Source organism: Megalops cyprinoides, chromosome 1 (assembly GCF_013368585.1).
Source record: "Megalops cyprinoides isolate fMegCyp1 chromosome 1, fMegCyp1.pri, whole genome shotgun sequence".
Classification (NCBI taxonomy): domain Eukaryota; kingdom Metazoa; phylum Chordata; class Actinopteri; order Elopiformes; family Megalopidae; genus Megalops; species Megalops cyprinoides.
Window position 1 is genome coordinate 32,244,069 of NC_050583.1, and position 13,308 is coordinate 32,257,376.

The following is a 13,308-nucleotide window of genomic DNA, read 5'->3' on the forward strand; positions in this document are numbered from 1 at the left end:
GTAGCGCCGAAGCAAGTTCTTTGTTCATTTTTCAAAATAATTGGATTTACACTGAAAAGCAAAGAACATTCTCAAGAAAGTTCACTGACTGAACTGAGCGAACCGTTTAAAGTAGGCTATAGCTAGTTAATGGACTGTCCTTTTAAGAGGCGGAGTATTGAGGCCCACAAGTTTTATTCTGGAAGGAAATACACTATATTGTCTCCTCCAAGAAACCCTATGTTTACACTGTCTTTACTGAAGTACAAGAAAGTACAAGTACAAGAAATTTTGAGAATTTCGTCTGCGTGAAAATGACGTTTGCCTTTTGTGTACGATGTTGAATGAAATTTAATCTCGCATTATCATCCATGGCTGATTCAAGAACGTCTAATATTGTTATTTTGTTATTTTTATTTTTATTTTTTTTGCACATTTTTACTTTTACAACAAGTGGAAACATTGAAGTAAGAACTGAAAATTTTAATTACTATTAAATTCGGCTACTTTTCCCACGTAGGTTATGCACCTTGCAGCTTCTTGCTGTGATTGTAACATTAACATGCTAAATGAAACGGCTGCGGAGCCCAGTAATATGACCGCTACATGCAGTAATAATACCTGCACCTATGAATAAGAATCGAATAGAACATGACAGAATGAATGCAAAGGGCATCTAATTTACTGTCACTCTGATAGTTTTTGTTTTCAATAGCAAGAATTTCTATTAGACTATTTCAAAATAATGTCGTAATGATTTAAGCACAATGAAAAAAGATACACATTAATCTGATGTCAAATCAAATAACTATTTTAGATCTGTGTTTGTCAATGTGCAGGGCAACTATATCATGTATATTCATAATTTATTAGTATTTTCACGTTAACATAATGACCAAAATAAAGTGATATTGCATATAATTTGCAATGTTTACAGCATTTTCAGATGGCAGGCATCTGTGCAGGCCATGATTGAGGTGAACCCGGTCATGCGACTCTCATGTTTTTAATCTGTCCCACCAGACTATTAGTTATCGTAGTAAATGATAAACAACTTGAATCAATCAATGTCTTATCTTCCATGTTTATTGTTGGAAAAACATGTAACACACTAATATTTGATTGTAATATGGGCTTTATTTCTTTTTTTCTTAAAGCAAACTGTCATTAAAAGCCTTGTACACGATACTTTTGTGGGAAGTGGTTACAACAGGTGAGAATGATCCCTCAGCCCAGAGTAGTCATTAACATGTCAAGGCCATAATGTAGACCTACCCAGCAATTACCTTGAACAACAAAATTATAGTATGTGATCACTTTTTTGTTATTTGCACAATATTAGGGCTTTGTCAATTGCTGAAATAAAAACAATGCACATTGTAAGACAAAAAAGGAACAAGTTGTCTAATTATGCTATTAATAGTCATAAGAGTCAATGAGAACTTTAAGTCTGAGTCAGAAAGGCTTTAAGTATTTGGTGATAATATGCATTTCCTCTTCTTGCAGTCTTGGTGTCATATATGGAGTTTTTTCTGTCTCAAATTTGGTAGCCCCCACTGTTGTTACAGTAATTGGACCACAATTAGTTATGTTTCTTAGTGGAATACTTTATAGGTTTCCACCTTTATTTAATGATGAATTCACTGTGTATTTTCATACAGCCAAATCAGTCTCTACTGTAGAGCATGTACAGTTTTACTCCACAGGACATGCTGTATGTCTTGCAGTATACCTTGTACATTACCTTTTAAATACTTTTTCCTATTCCTTCCATAGTTGCTATATTGCCGGGTTCATCATGCATGCAACATGGTCCTTTTACTTCAGTTCTGAGGACTTCAGTTCTCATCGGCATAGGAGCAGCAAGTATGTTTTTGAATGCTCAAGGCATTATGATTGTATTAATGATATTGCTTAGTATTGCAGGTCTGAGATATTCATGTCCAAATGCAAGTATGTTACTTAAGGAAAGACAAAATAGTAATCCAAAACTGTAATATGCTAGATTGCTTTTATACTGAATCAAGGATGAGGCAAAGCAACAGAAATGTATTGTGTAAGCTTGTATTAGTAATGGTAAAAGTGGTATACTGTCCATGACTAAAAAAATAAATATCTTACTTTAAAATGGTAAATAATTGTGTGTTTCTAATATATTAAATGAGGTCACCCAGTTGACTGGCAATGATATAAGCTATTGCTTCAATTGTTTTAAAAAAAGATGTAATAAAAACAATTTATTTTTAAAATTGTCTTCAAAAGCAAACTCACCATTAGTTTATTTTTAAATTATAGAGCACCAGCGATACAGGTATGCCATGACAGACATAAATTTAGGTTGTAACAAAAATACAGTTGTGTAAAAAAAAATGTTGAACTTATTCTTACTGTTCATATAAGATCAATTTTATCATTATACATGCCATTGTTATAAATGTGTGAACTTGCAAGCAGACAGAGGGTTGCATATTCATTTTCCAGTTGTGTTGTCAAAACCTATGATTTACACATGTAAAGAGAATTCTTCCAACTGACTTAATGTGACCTAATCAAAATCTGGTCATGATGTACTGCATATTCAGAAGCCATACACATTTGATCTTCTCTTAATTAGTCAATATTTACCTGTTTTTTTTTTTTTTTTTTTTGAGAGGATATGAGCTGCAGTTGTGGACCAGGCAATGAAGTTGAGTTTACAATTTTGACTATCACTCTCTCAGTGCTTTGGACAGCTCAAGGAAACTGTCTAGTGCAGGTTCAACTATCAACAGGAACACAGGACCGTTTTGGGGACTTCTGCAGTGCAGGTACATGGCAGAGAGTTAAGTGTTCACATTGCACAGATATGGATCAATAAGCCGATGGGAGAAGTTGCACACTACTTAGCAGTGTAGCTTCTTAGTAGCAGTAATGAGTGCAAAATGTGCAAAACATACATGAAGTACTAGTACTTACTAGTTTGTGTTGAAAAGATTATGAAAACCCCCACTGCATAATAGCCTTTCCCATTGACTATACTGAAGTTTCCATAAATACCAAAAAGGAATGCTCCATCCTGATTTCCCAGGTAATTTCGTCAGAGAGAGTAACTGATTATTAGTCTGATTGCGTCACATACCTTTCATGCTGCAATGCCAAAAAATCTAGTTACCTAACAGCTTTGTCACACTTTCTGCCAAGTGTGATGTAATGTTATTGTGATTTTTGGTCATTATAAATGAGACGCAAACTTGGTTTACAGAAGTATAACTCTTAATGTGCAAATACACATAATCGATCAGCTCCTCTCTAACACTGCTGCTACCTTGTATGTCATTCAGAATACAAATGCCTAATGTTATGGTATGCCATAACTCTGTATTGCAAAGGGACATATTGTTTCCAGATTTGACAGGTACCTACAGTGACACATTGATGGCTAGCTATAATCCACGAAGCTACTGAGCTGAATTAATATCTAAAGCCTTCTCTCCACCCACATGTATCTAGGTGCACACAAACATGGCCACCCTGCTAAAAATGCAGTTTCTACTTAGTGCCAGGTGGATGTGAGCAGTGAGGTGAGGTGTGTTGAGAGCAGGTTCCTCCAGGTACACTCAGGGTGTGGATCTCAGGGTTCTCAGAGTACTGAGGGTGTGTTTACATTGCATTTGGCAGAAGTATGTGTGTTTATGGAGCTGGAAAAGAAGGAGGTAGCCTGGCACAATGCAGTCTCATGCAAATCAAACTGATATTTTAGAGCAGACATTGGACATGTAGTAAAAATGGGATAAGAGTATAACCAAAAATATCATGAAGCAGACCAAACATTAAAGAAGAATATTCAAATTATTAAGGATAGATTGGGTTTTATAGATAATTGGCACAAGTTTTGAGGGAGGCCTGGTCTTCCACGAGATGGCATCCAACCCTTGAGGGAGGGTGCAGCTATCATCTCTAGAAACCTAGATCATAGTCTGAATTCCTCTAAACCTTGACTCATCAGGGCTAAGGCCAGGCAGCAGACTTTCCCTTGAACCACCACTTAAACTTACTCTCGATCCCAAACTTCTTAAAAATATCTAGAGGGGCACTTGTGCTGATAATTTGATCAAAATTAGATTTGACAAACCTGAAAGTAGTACTTGTAGACAAATGGTCCTTAAGATTGGGTTAATAAATATTAGGTTGTTAAAACCTAAAGCTACGTTAGTAAACGAATTGATTACTGATCACCAATTTGATATCTTATGCCTAACTGAAACTTGGCTTAAACCTAATAACTTTATCACTCTTAATGAATCAACTCCTCCCAGTTACAGTAATCACCAGGTCCCACAACCTACTGGCAGAGGTGGTGGTGTTGCTGCTGTACACAGCTCCAAACTCCGCGCCACTTTTAAACCAGGCTATAACTTCCATTCATTTAAACTGTCAGTACTTAGCTTTGCACATCCTGACAACACTGCATTTCAGCTATTTACCCTTGTAATAGTTTTCAGGCCACCGGGCCCTTATAGTGTTTTCTTACCTAACTTTTTATCTGACCTAGTTGTCAATACAGAAAAGGCTGTGATAGTAGGCAACTTTAATGTGCATATGTATGAACATGACCCGTTCAGAACAGCATTTTTTGTCTATCATTGAACCTATTGGACTCTATCAAGCTGTGGATAAACCCACACATTACTGTAACCATACTCTAGATTTGGTCCTCACGTATGGAACAGATATTAACTAGGTAGAAATTATGCCACACAATCCCGTGTTATCTGACCACTATCTCATCTCTTTCAATTTACCGATAACGTGCTTCACATACTCGGAGCCCAAATCTTCTAGGCGCACGTTTTCTTCTTTTACAGCTAATGCCTTATTGACGAGCTCCCTACATCATGCAAACCCTAGCTTAACTGAAATTTATCCACTCGCAGACAGTATTGACAATCCTTTGCATAAAACTCTGGATGCTGTTGCTCCTCTCAAAAGGAAGGAAATCAGACAATAAAGCTAGCACCTTGGTACAATGACCATACGCGTACTCTCAAACAAGCTACGTGAACACTTGAAAGAAAATGGTTGCTCCACCAAATTACAAGTTTTTTTTTTTTTTTTTTTTTTTTTTCTGGCGTGGAAGGAAAGTCTCGTTAACTATAAGCATGCCCTCATAGCTGCCAGATCCAAATATTTCTCTACCCTTATTGAGAAATATAAGGACAATCCTAGGTTTAGCACTATCGCCAGATTAACTAAGAGTCCTGCATCAATTAACCCTAATTTGCCTGCAATTTATAGTAGCAATGACTTCATGAACTTCTTTGATAGTAAACTCTGTAAGGAAAAACAAGGCGCAATTCCGATCTTCGCAGAAAAGACTTCTTTATTTACAGGAACGGCAGTTGTCAGAAATACGTGAAAACGCACTCTGGGTTCAGCGGAGTTAGGCTGAACCCCGAGCACTCAGCGAAAGCATTCTTTATACTGATACAGAGCTTTGATCAGGATCAGCCATAATTAGCATACAGGTGGTCTGGTATTTAGATTATTTTACCTAGCAAGAACAGTTCTCAATCACCTGTTTCTTTACAAGTATCAACTGCCGCAATGGCTAGCTGCAGCTACAGTGACAACTGAAGTCTGTGACCAGAACTGTGGTTATGTAACGGTTAGTCTCTTACTGCGTTTTTTTTTTTTAAACGATGACATGTGGGTCGGCGAGCGAAGGAGTTTCGAACCGAGGTTGTTACTGCTCGCTGCCAACCCCTTATGGTGAGCGTCGTCGCCAGTTGAGCTACAGGCAAATTGCCGTTAACTTGTCGGCAACAACGCCACTTAACCAGGTCTCGGGGAGTGACGTAGCTGCTGAAACCGCTCGGCTACCTGCTACCCGCTACCTAAGGCTTTTTACGCAGAACTCACACGAGCTAATCACTTCAGCTCTGCAACAGTTACAATAAGGCCATCTAGACAAATGAATACAGGTATTTGCATACCTTAAGTGAGAGGATCGGTGCTCTCTTAAGTTACACTGCGTGAGCTGGTTTAGAGATCTGGACCAAAATCTTACAGTCATAAAGATAAGAGACACAATACAAAAATTTTCATCAACTTCTGCTTCCTGCCTGGCCAGTCCCGTTCCAGACAACATAGGTACGTCTATTAGGCCTGCCTCATGCTTTGACTCTTTTATACCCATTGAATTTAGCGACTTTCCTTCTTTTATCAATTCATCTAAAAACTCTACCAGCCAACTAGACCCCATACCAACCAGCTTCCTAAAACAGCTACTACCTGCAACTGGCACACTGTTATTAAATCTTATCAATGCCTCCCTTACGTCTGGACACGTACCTCAGTCCTTCAAAGTAGCAGTTATCAAGCCTATTTTGTAGAAGCCCCTAGATCCCAATGACCTGTCAAACTATAGGCCCATCTCGAATCTTCCATTCCTCTCAAAAATCCTGCAAAAGCAGTATCAAAGGAACTCTGTACATTTTTACACTCTAACAACATTTTGGAAGTCTTTCAGTCCGGGTTTAGACCTCATCATAGTACGGAAATTGATCTCCTGAAAGTGCTCAATGATCTTCTACTCTCCTGCAACAATGGCTGTATCTCTCTTCTTGTGCTGCTATACCTGAGTGCAGCCTTTGATACCATCGATCATCCTCCTCGACCGCCTTGAAAACCTGGTTGGTATAATCGGACGGGCTCTATTTTGGTTTAGGTCCTATCTATCTGAACAATATCAGTTTGTCTCCATTAACAATGAATCTTTCGCTCGTTTCCAGAGTAAGATGGTATACCACAAGGATTTGTTGAGAAATATAGCCAAAATCAGGAAAAATTGTATCATTTAATGATACTGAAAAGTTAATCCTCGCCTTTGTAACATCCACATTAGCCTACGGTAATGCCCTCTTGTCAGGATGTGCAAAGGTCTCACTAAAACCCCTTCAGCTGGTACAAAATGCAGCTGTTCGAATCTTAACTAGAACTAAACATTTTGAGCACATTATGCCAGTTCTAGCTTCTCTCCATTGGCTACCCATTAAATACCAGATCGATTTTAAAATACTCTTACTCACATTTAAGGCTTTAAATGGGCTTGCCCCTCCCTATCTTAAGGACCTTCTTTACCCATACCTTCCACAAAGAGCCCTTCATTCCCAAAATGCCAGTTTTCTCATTGTTCCAAGAGTAGGCAAAACTACTACAGGCGGCAGAGCCTTTTCCTGTCGAACCCCTCTCCTGTGGAACAGCTTACCTACCGAGGTTCGGGGAGTAGACTCTCTCTCCACCTTTAAGTTTAGGCTCAAAACATAACTATACAGTAAATCCTTCAGGTGAGGGACATGGCCTATTGCTGGCATGGATCATAGATTCTCTGGTGGACTAAGTGGTCATTGCTGTCATGACATGGACTCTGTGCCGTGACCTGGTGTTGACTGCCTTAGGGTCGGCCTCATGTTCCTTGCCTCCTGTCCCCTAGTTATGCTGCCATAATGTAAGCCTGCTGGGGCTTTTCCTTTTTGCACACTGGCACCTTTGTCCCTGCCCCTCCTCTCCTGCCTCTCTGCTGTACATTCCTGTCATTCTTATCATCTGCCAATCACTGTTTTCTATTTGTTTCCTGTCCCTACTCCGGCTACTGCCTGGAGCTGTAGCCCAAGCATCACATCCCAATCTTCAGTCCTGCTACCTCGCTGCCCTGCCGACCAAGCCAACTGCGTGCCAAGAGCCGGACATTCTAGGATACATTTTATAATTACTTTGTTGTTATTTACTACTGTCTATCAAACTCAAATGTCTTAAAGTACATTGTACAACTTTGTTTTCTCTCTAACTCTATTTGCCCAGTGCCGGCCAGAAGCAGATGGGCTCCCCCTCTGAGCCAGGTTCTGCTCAAAGTTTCTTCCTGTTAATTAGGGAGTTTTTCCTTGTCACTGTTGCCTTAGGCTTGCTCTCAGGGGGTCTCAGGCCTGGGAACAATGTAAAGCTGCTTTGTGACAGCTTGTGTTGTAAAAGGGTGATACAAATAAAATTGAATTGAATTGAAAAAATTTGTCCACCTAGCAAGCTATTTGCTAGTAAGTTAGATTTCCAATTATTTGAACAGATTGCTAGTCATTTATCAGCATTAGTGTTTAATTATAATTTTAGTGTTCACGTATTAAAAAACACTTGACATTTTCAGCATGCTTGTGGTTTTACCTTGCAATGTACTTCAATTCAAGTCTGCAGATGTGTTTTCCAGGAGAATTCAAAGTGAAGGTGATTTTGCTAAATAGCTGGATATTGCTAGGTTGCTCACACTTGCTGGGTAGGTTTACATACAGTTAAAGATTATTTTCCCAGCTGTGCACAGTTCACATTTACAGTGGGCAGAGGGATTGCATAGAGATGGGTTGCTATTTAGTGAACTAACTACTGTGTTCTATCAGTGGATTTTGGCTGTAACAAACATATACTATCCATTTAGCAAAACATGTCTTCTCATTGTCATATTGTCGTGTACTTACATTCCTGAAAATTACACTGTTGATATTAAGATTTATTATAAATGACTGAAGTTTAGATGTCTTAATTGAAGGTTTAAAAATTCAAGAGAGATTGAAGTTCACTGGAGCAACCTATCTCTGATTCATTCTTTGAGGGACAGTGGTGTGGGATAGTGGTAAGGAGCAAGACTTGTAACAGAAAGTTGCTGGTTCGATATCTCATTGGGACACTGCTCTTGTATGCTTGGACAAGGTACTTAACCTGGCACGCTGTCTGTAAATATCCAGCTGTATAAATGGATAACATGTAACTGTGTAACCTATGTAAGTCACTCTAGATAAGAGCTTCTGCTAATTGACAAAATGTAATGTATTGTTGGAGCATCTGGCCTCATGATTTCATTTTCAAGTTTTTGTTTTATGATTTCAGCTATGATTTCTGATGTATTGAATTCTGTATTCTCCCATTCCTGTGTTATATATTTTATGTGAGTGTAAATAATTCTCATTTCATCATGCAGTGAATGCATTGTAATTGTTACAAAATTTTCTGAGGTTGAATGAAGTACTTTTTCTTGGTCTGAAATATTTACATATTGACATTTTTACATGAGAGATTTGTCATAGATGTGTATTTACTGTATTGAATTTTATTTTTCTGTTATTCTAGCATGCTGTTTGGCAATCTGTATGTCTATTTTGATTGGAATGGAAAAACTGAAATTACAGGTATATTCCTGAGTCATAACATATTTATAAAAATTAATATAGAAATACTACTGACAGCCATAATCTGCAGGTGGTTATATTCCTGGTTACACCTCATAGACATGTACAAACTGCATGCATACACACTGCAGTTGCATGTTGTTATTGAATTAATTTCATTGTCTTATCTCTGGATTCTCACCTGTCCTTGTTTAGCACCTCTCCACCCACAGATGATAACAGGAAGACTATGTTTGTGGGTCTGTTCGTCATCTCAGTGCTGGGAACTCTGAGTTTCGCTCTTCTGAGAAAGGCTCCTCTGCTAGATGAAGCCTCACCTAAGGAAGAAAGGTTAAAATAGCTTTAGCAGCAGTGTAGCATAGCGGTAAGGAGCAGGGCTTGTGACCAAAAGGTTGCTGATTTGATTCCCTACTGGGCCACTACTGTTGTCCTTTTGGGCAGGGTACTTAACCCAGAAATTCCTCAGTAAATATCCAGCTGTATAAATCGATAGTATATAAAAATTGTAACCCATGTAAGTCAGAATGATAGTGTCTGCCATATGATAATAATGTAATGTTACACTGTCACATTGCCCTTCTAATCTATTATGAGATGTGTCTAATGACCATGAATTGTATTGTCCATGGATAATTTTAGTTAACTACAACATAAGGCAAACAAATTCTGTGACGTCACCTGGCAGCTTTTTGCTGGACTACAGAGAAGCACATTGCTTGTCTATTGAGTTCTGATTAAATTAGAATGGCTGTATTATCAGTTCTACCTATCTGTCAATTCTTGTTTACATTTGTACCTCTGGGAGGAAGTGTTTGAAGTAGGTCATATGGTGTGTGAAACTACACTAAGTGGGTAACACAACAGGTAGTAATCCCCAGAGGGATGTTTATTGCTTCTTTTCCAGTGCCCCTGACAAGCTGGGATTGACACCAGGTAAGGGTGATGATGATCCACCAGCTGGGTCTCGTCTGATGTGTCCTCCTCATGTGTGTGGGTGGCACCCTGGTGCTAGGTTTGTGTTGTTCTTATTCCTCGTGCCACAGTGCCATCTTGTGGAGTGCTGGGGCAACGCTGATTTTGCCTGCCAGGATTCGGGGAGCAAGTACATTGTTAGAAATTTTCAGTAGTTCACTAACTTTGTTACTTAAAAGTGAATTTATTTAAGGTAGTGAGTCATCAAGAAACATAGACATATAGCATTTTCCTCTCTTTGAGGATTTAGGCATTTTGCCATGAAGTTTCAAGAACAGTAGGATGTTTGACAATGTTCTATACATTTGCAATGAATTTCCAGGATAAGGATGTTTTCAAGGTACAAAGTAACCCTATTAATCATTTGTCTTGTGTTCTTGTCCTACAGATATAAGCACAAAGTGACTTCTGCTGTTAGAGATACCAAGTCTGAATTCAGTAAGCTTTTATCTTTTACATTGTAAACCCTGCTACAGACGTTTGTGAAAAAATATTTTACAAGCTGTAAGTACCATTTATTATCATTAATATTATTGCAGGCAATGAATTCAATCAATAATTCAGTCAGTCCAATTATTGATATCATAGAGGTTGCAGGGTGATCTGCCTGTGCACGCATAGCGAGATCCAGTGACCTATAGTGAGGAACAAATTTTGCTGATGGCTTTTTAGTTTGGTGGTGAGACTCAGTCTGGGCCATAATGTCTTACTTAACATGTGACTGTTTTATCTTACAGCAACAATGTTGCAACTATTTTTCACTAAAGATATACTCCTCTTAAGTTTCTGCATGGCATATAGTGGTAAGTATTGTGAAACCACATATTTTGAATTTTGAAAAGAGCAATGCTTATCAAACGTTTTCAATGAGCTCTTCTGCTCTTTCAGGCCTGGAGCTGTCCTTTTACAGTGGTGTGTATGGAATTTGCATTGGGGCTACAACTAATTTTGGAAAGGCAGCCAAAAACCTTGACTGGGCTCTCTGGGATTTTAGTTGGGATTGGAGAGATAGTTGGTAGGTTTATGATGTCAGTTCTGACCTTACAGAAAGCATCCTCCGGCATGAAAGATCATAGAGTTGTTTCTGTCCTCAGGTGGGGGCTTGTTTGGACTCATGTGCAAAAACAACCACTTCAGATGCACCACCGTGGTCTTTCTGGAAATGGTGGTTCATTTCATTGCATTTTACCTAATTTTCCTCAATACCCCAGATGATGCCCCCATCGTTTTTAAAACCAGCACACAGTATGAGCCATACCTAGTATCAAGGTATACTGTCTACAGCATCTATCATAAGTTCTAATAGCTTGGTCAGCTGTGAGGTATGTTGCAATATAAATTGTTAGTATGATATTTGTGTTAAATTACTGTTTCAGTTTTAGGTCCCTGCTATTAGGATTATTTATGGAAATAACGTATATATTTGTATGTTAATGAATATTCTGCGTGGAAGTGGGGAATACAACACTGCATTAGCTTTTATTTTTAGCTTCTGACAAAAGAATGACACATATTCTATAGTGTTTTATCACCCATTCTCTCCTTCAGTGTGTCAATAGCTATGCTGTGTAGTTTTTTGCTTGGACTGGGGGACAGCTGTTTTAATACTCAGCTCTACAGCATCCTGGGTTGTGTATATGGTGAACAAAGTGCCTCTGCATTCAGTATCTTCAGCTTCATCCAGGAACTGCATTAACGGTTTCAGTCTTCTTTGTGAACAAAATTTTAGATATGGAGTAACATGTCTGAAACAAACATGATAATCAGACAAACTAATACAGTAGTAAGTACTTTTTCTGATCTGTTGTGTGTATGCTGACTCCAACATTAATTTCCCTCAATTGGTCCATCTGTGCACCACTGGTGTTTTTCTACAGTGGTACCCACTCCTGCTGTCCTGGCAGCTCCTTGCCATGGTAGTTCTTGGATTTTCTGGAACTCTGTGCTTCTTTCTGGAGGAAAAGATACAAGATGGGTCTGATTCACAAAAAATCAACTTCACTCTTAAATTATGTTGGACAAATATTTTTCCTTAAAGGATGCTTGTTTTTTGCTGATTACAGAATAGAGGATGTATGTTTGGGCTACACTAATACAGTAATCATGCAGAATATACTTATCTACTGGATATTTTTGTTATAAACTACAGTGTTATTTACCCACACCCTGAAATTTTAACATATGAAGATAACTGTTTAATCGGAAAACTGTCTGAGTACACTTTATGTGTAACTATTACAATTAAGAAGCATACACTTATAAAAATTCTGTCAACCAGGATGAATGTTATTCTTGTAAGCAGAGTTCTTGTAAGCACTGTACTCTATTGTCATTATTACTTAAGGAGGGTAAAGTGAAATTCAGCTTTTGGAATTTAGTAGTCAGCCTACTGCACAACTTAACAAAAACTGTCTTGGCTATTCTCTTTAACTTAACTTATGGTTGTTATTTATAAAAATACTTTTACATTGCTGACCAACTTCAATATGTTTCATACTTTATTTTCAAGACATTCATTACACACCATCTTTGCAGCTGAATAGAACAGATGTTTCTCTCAAAAATGCCCCCCTAAAATTACATTGCATCCTGTGTGCTGCTAGAATTATTAATAATGTTGTCTGGTGGGCTGATTGTTTTTCATATACTGAAGAATACCCCAGTCATGTTGCTCTCGATTCTCAATAGCACAGGAAAATCAGATGCTAGAAATTTTAAGTATTGCCTAAAGAACGGTCAGACATTCCGGTAGCATACCCTGTAAGTGTTGGCCAAGGAGACATGTGTGTTATACATGCGTTCATACAGAAACATTTGTAGTTTATGGAATGTTGATGCTTTGTTTGGTAGTGTTAAACTAATGTTTATTCCATATATCACAACATTTTCATTTAACAGAATATTAATTAATTTATGGTTCATGAATGTTACTTTTCTATTATAATTATAGAAAGTATAAGAGTACAGGAATTCACAATTTTTATGCTTTTCTTTCAAAATTACAGTGGACCTTATGAAACAGTGTAGTTTATACTGTGGCAAATGAAGTATAGCTTTTATAGCATATAAAATAGAAAATATATATGATCTTTTTCCTACTTGTGTGAAAATTAATATTTAAACTATGAAATCTGACTGCTCTTTTGGG

The 13,308-nt window shown here is 38.0% G+C and overlaps 1 pseudogene; it reads left to right on the forward strand.

Moving 5' to 3' along the window:
- Nucleotides 1–350: 350 nt before the first annotated feature.
- On the forward strand, nucleotides 351–12,196 carry LOC118780652 (annotated as a pseudogene).
- Nucleotides 12,197–13,308: the final 1,112 nt, after the last annotated feature.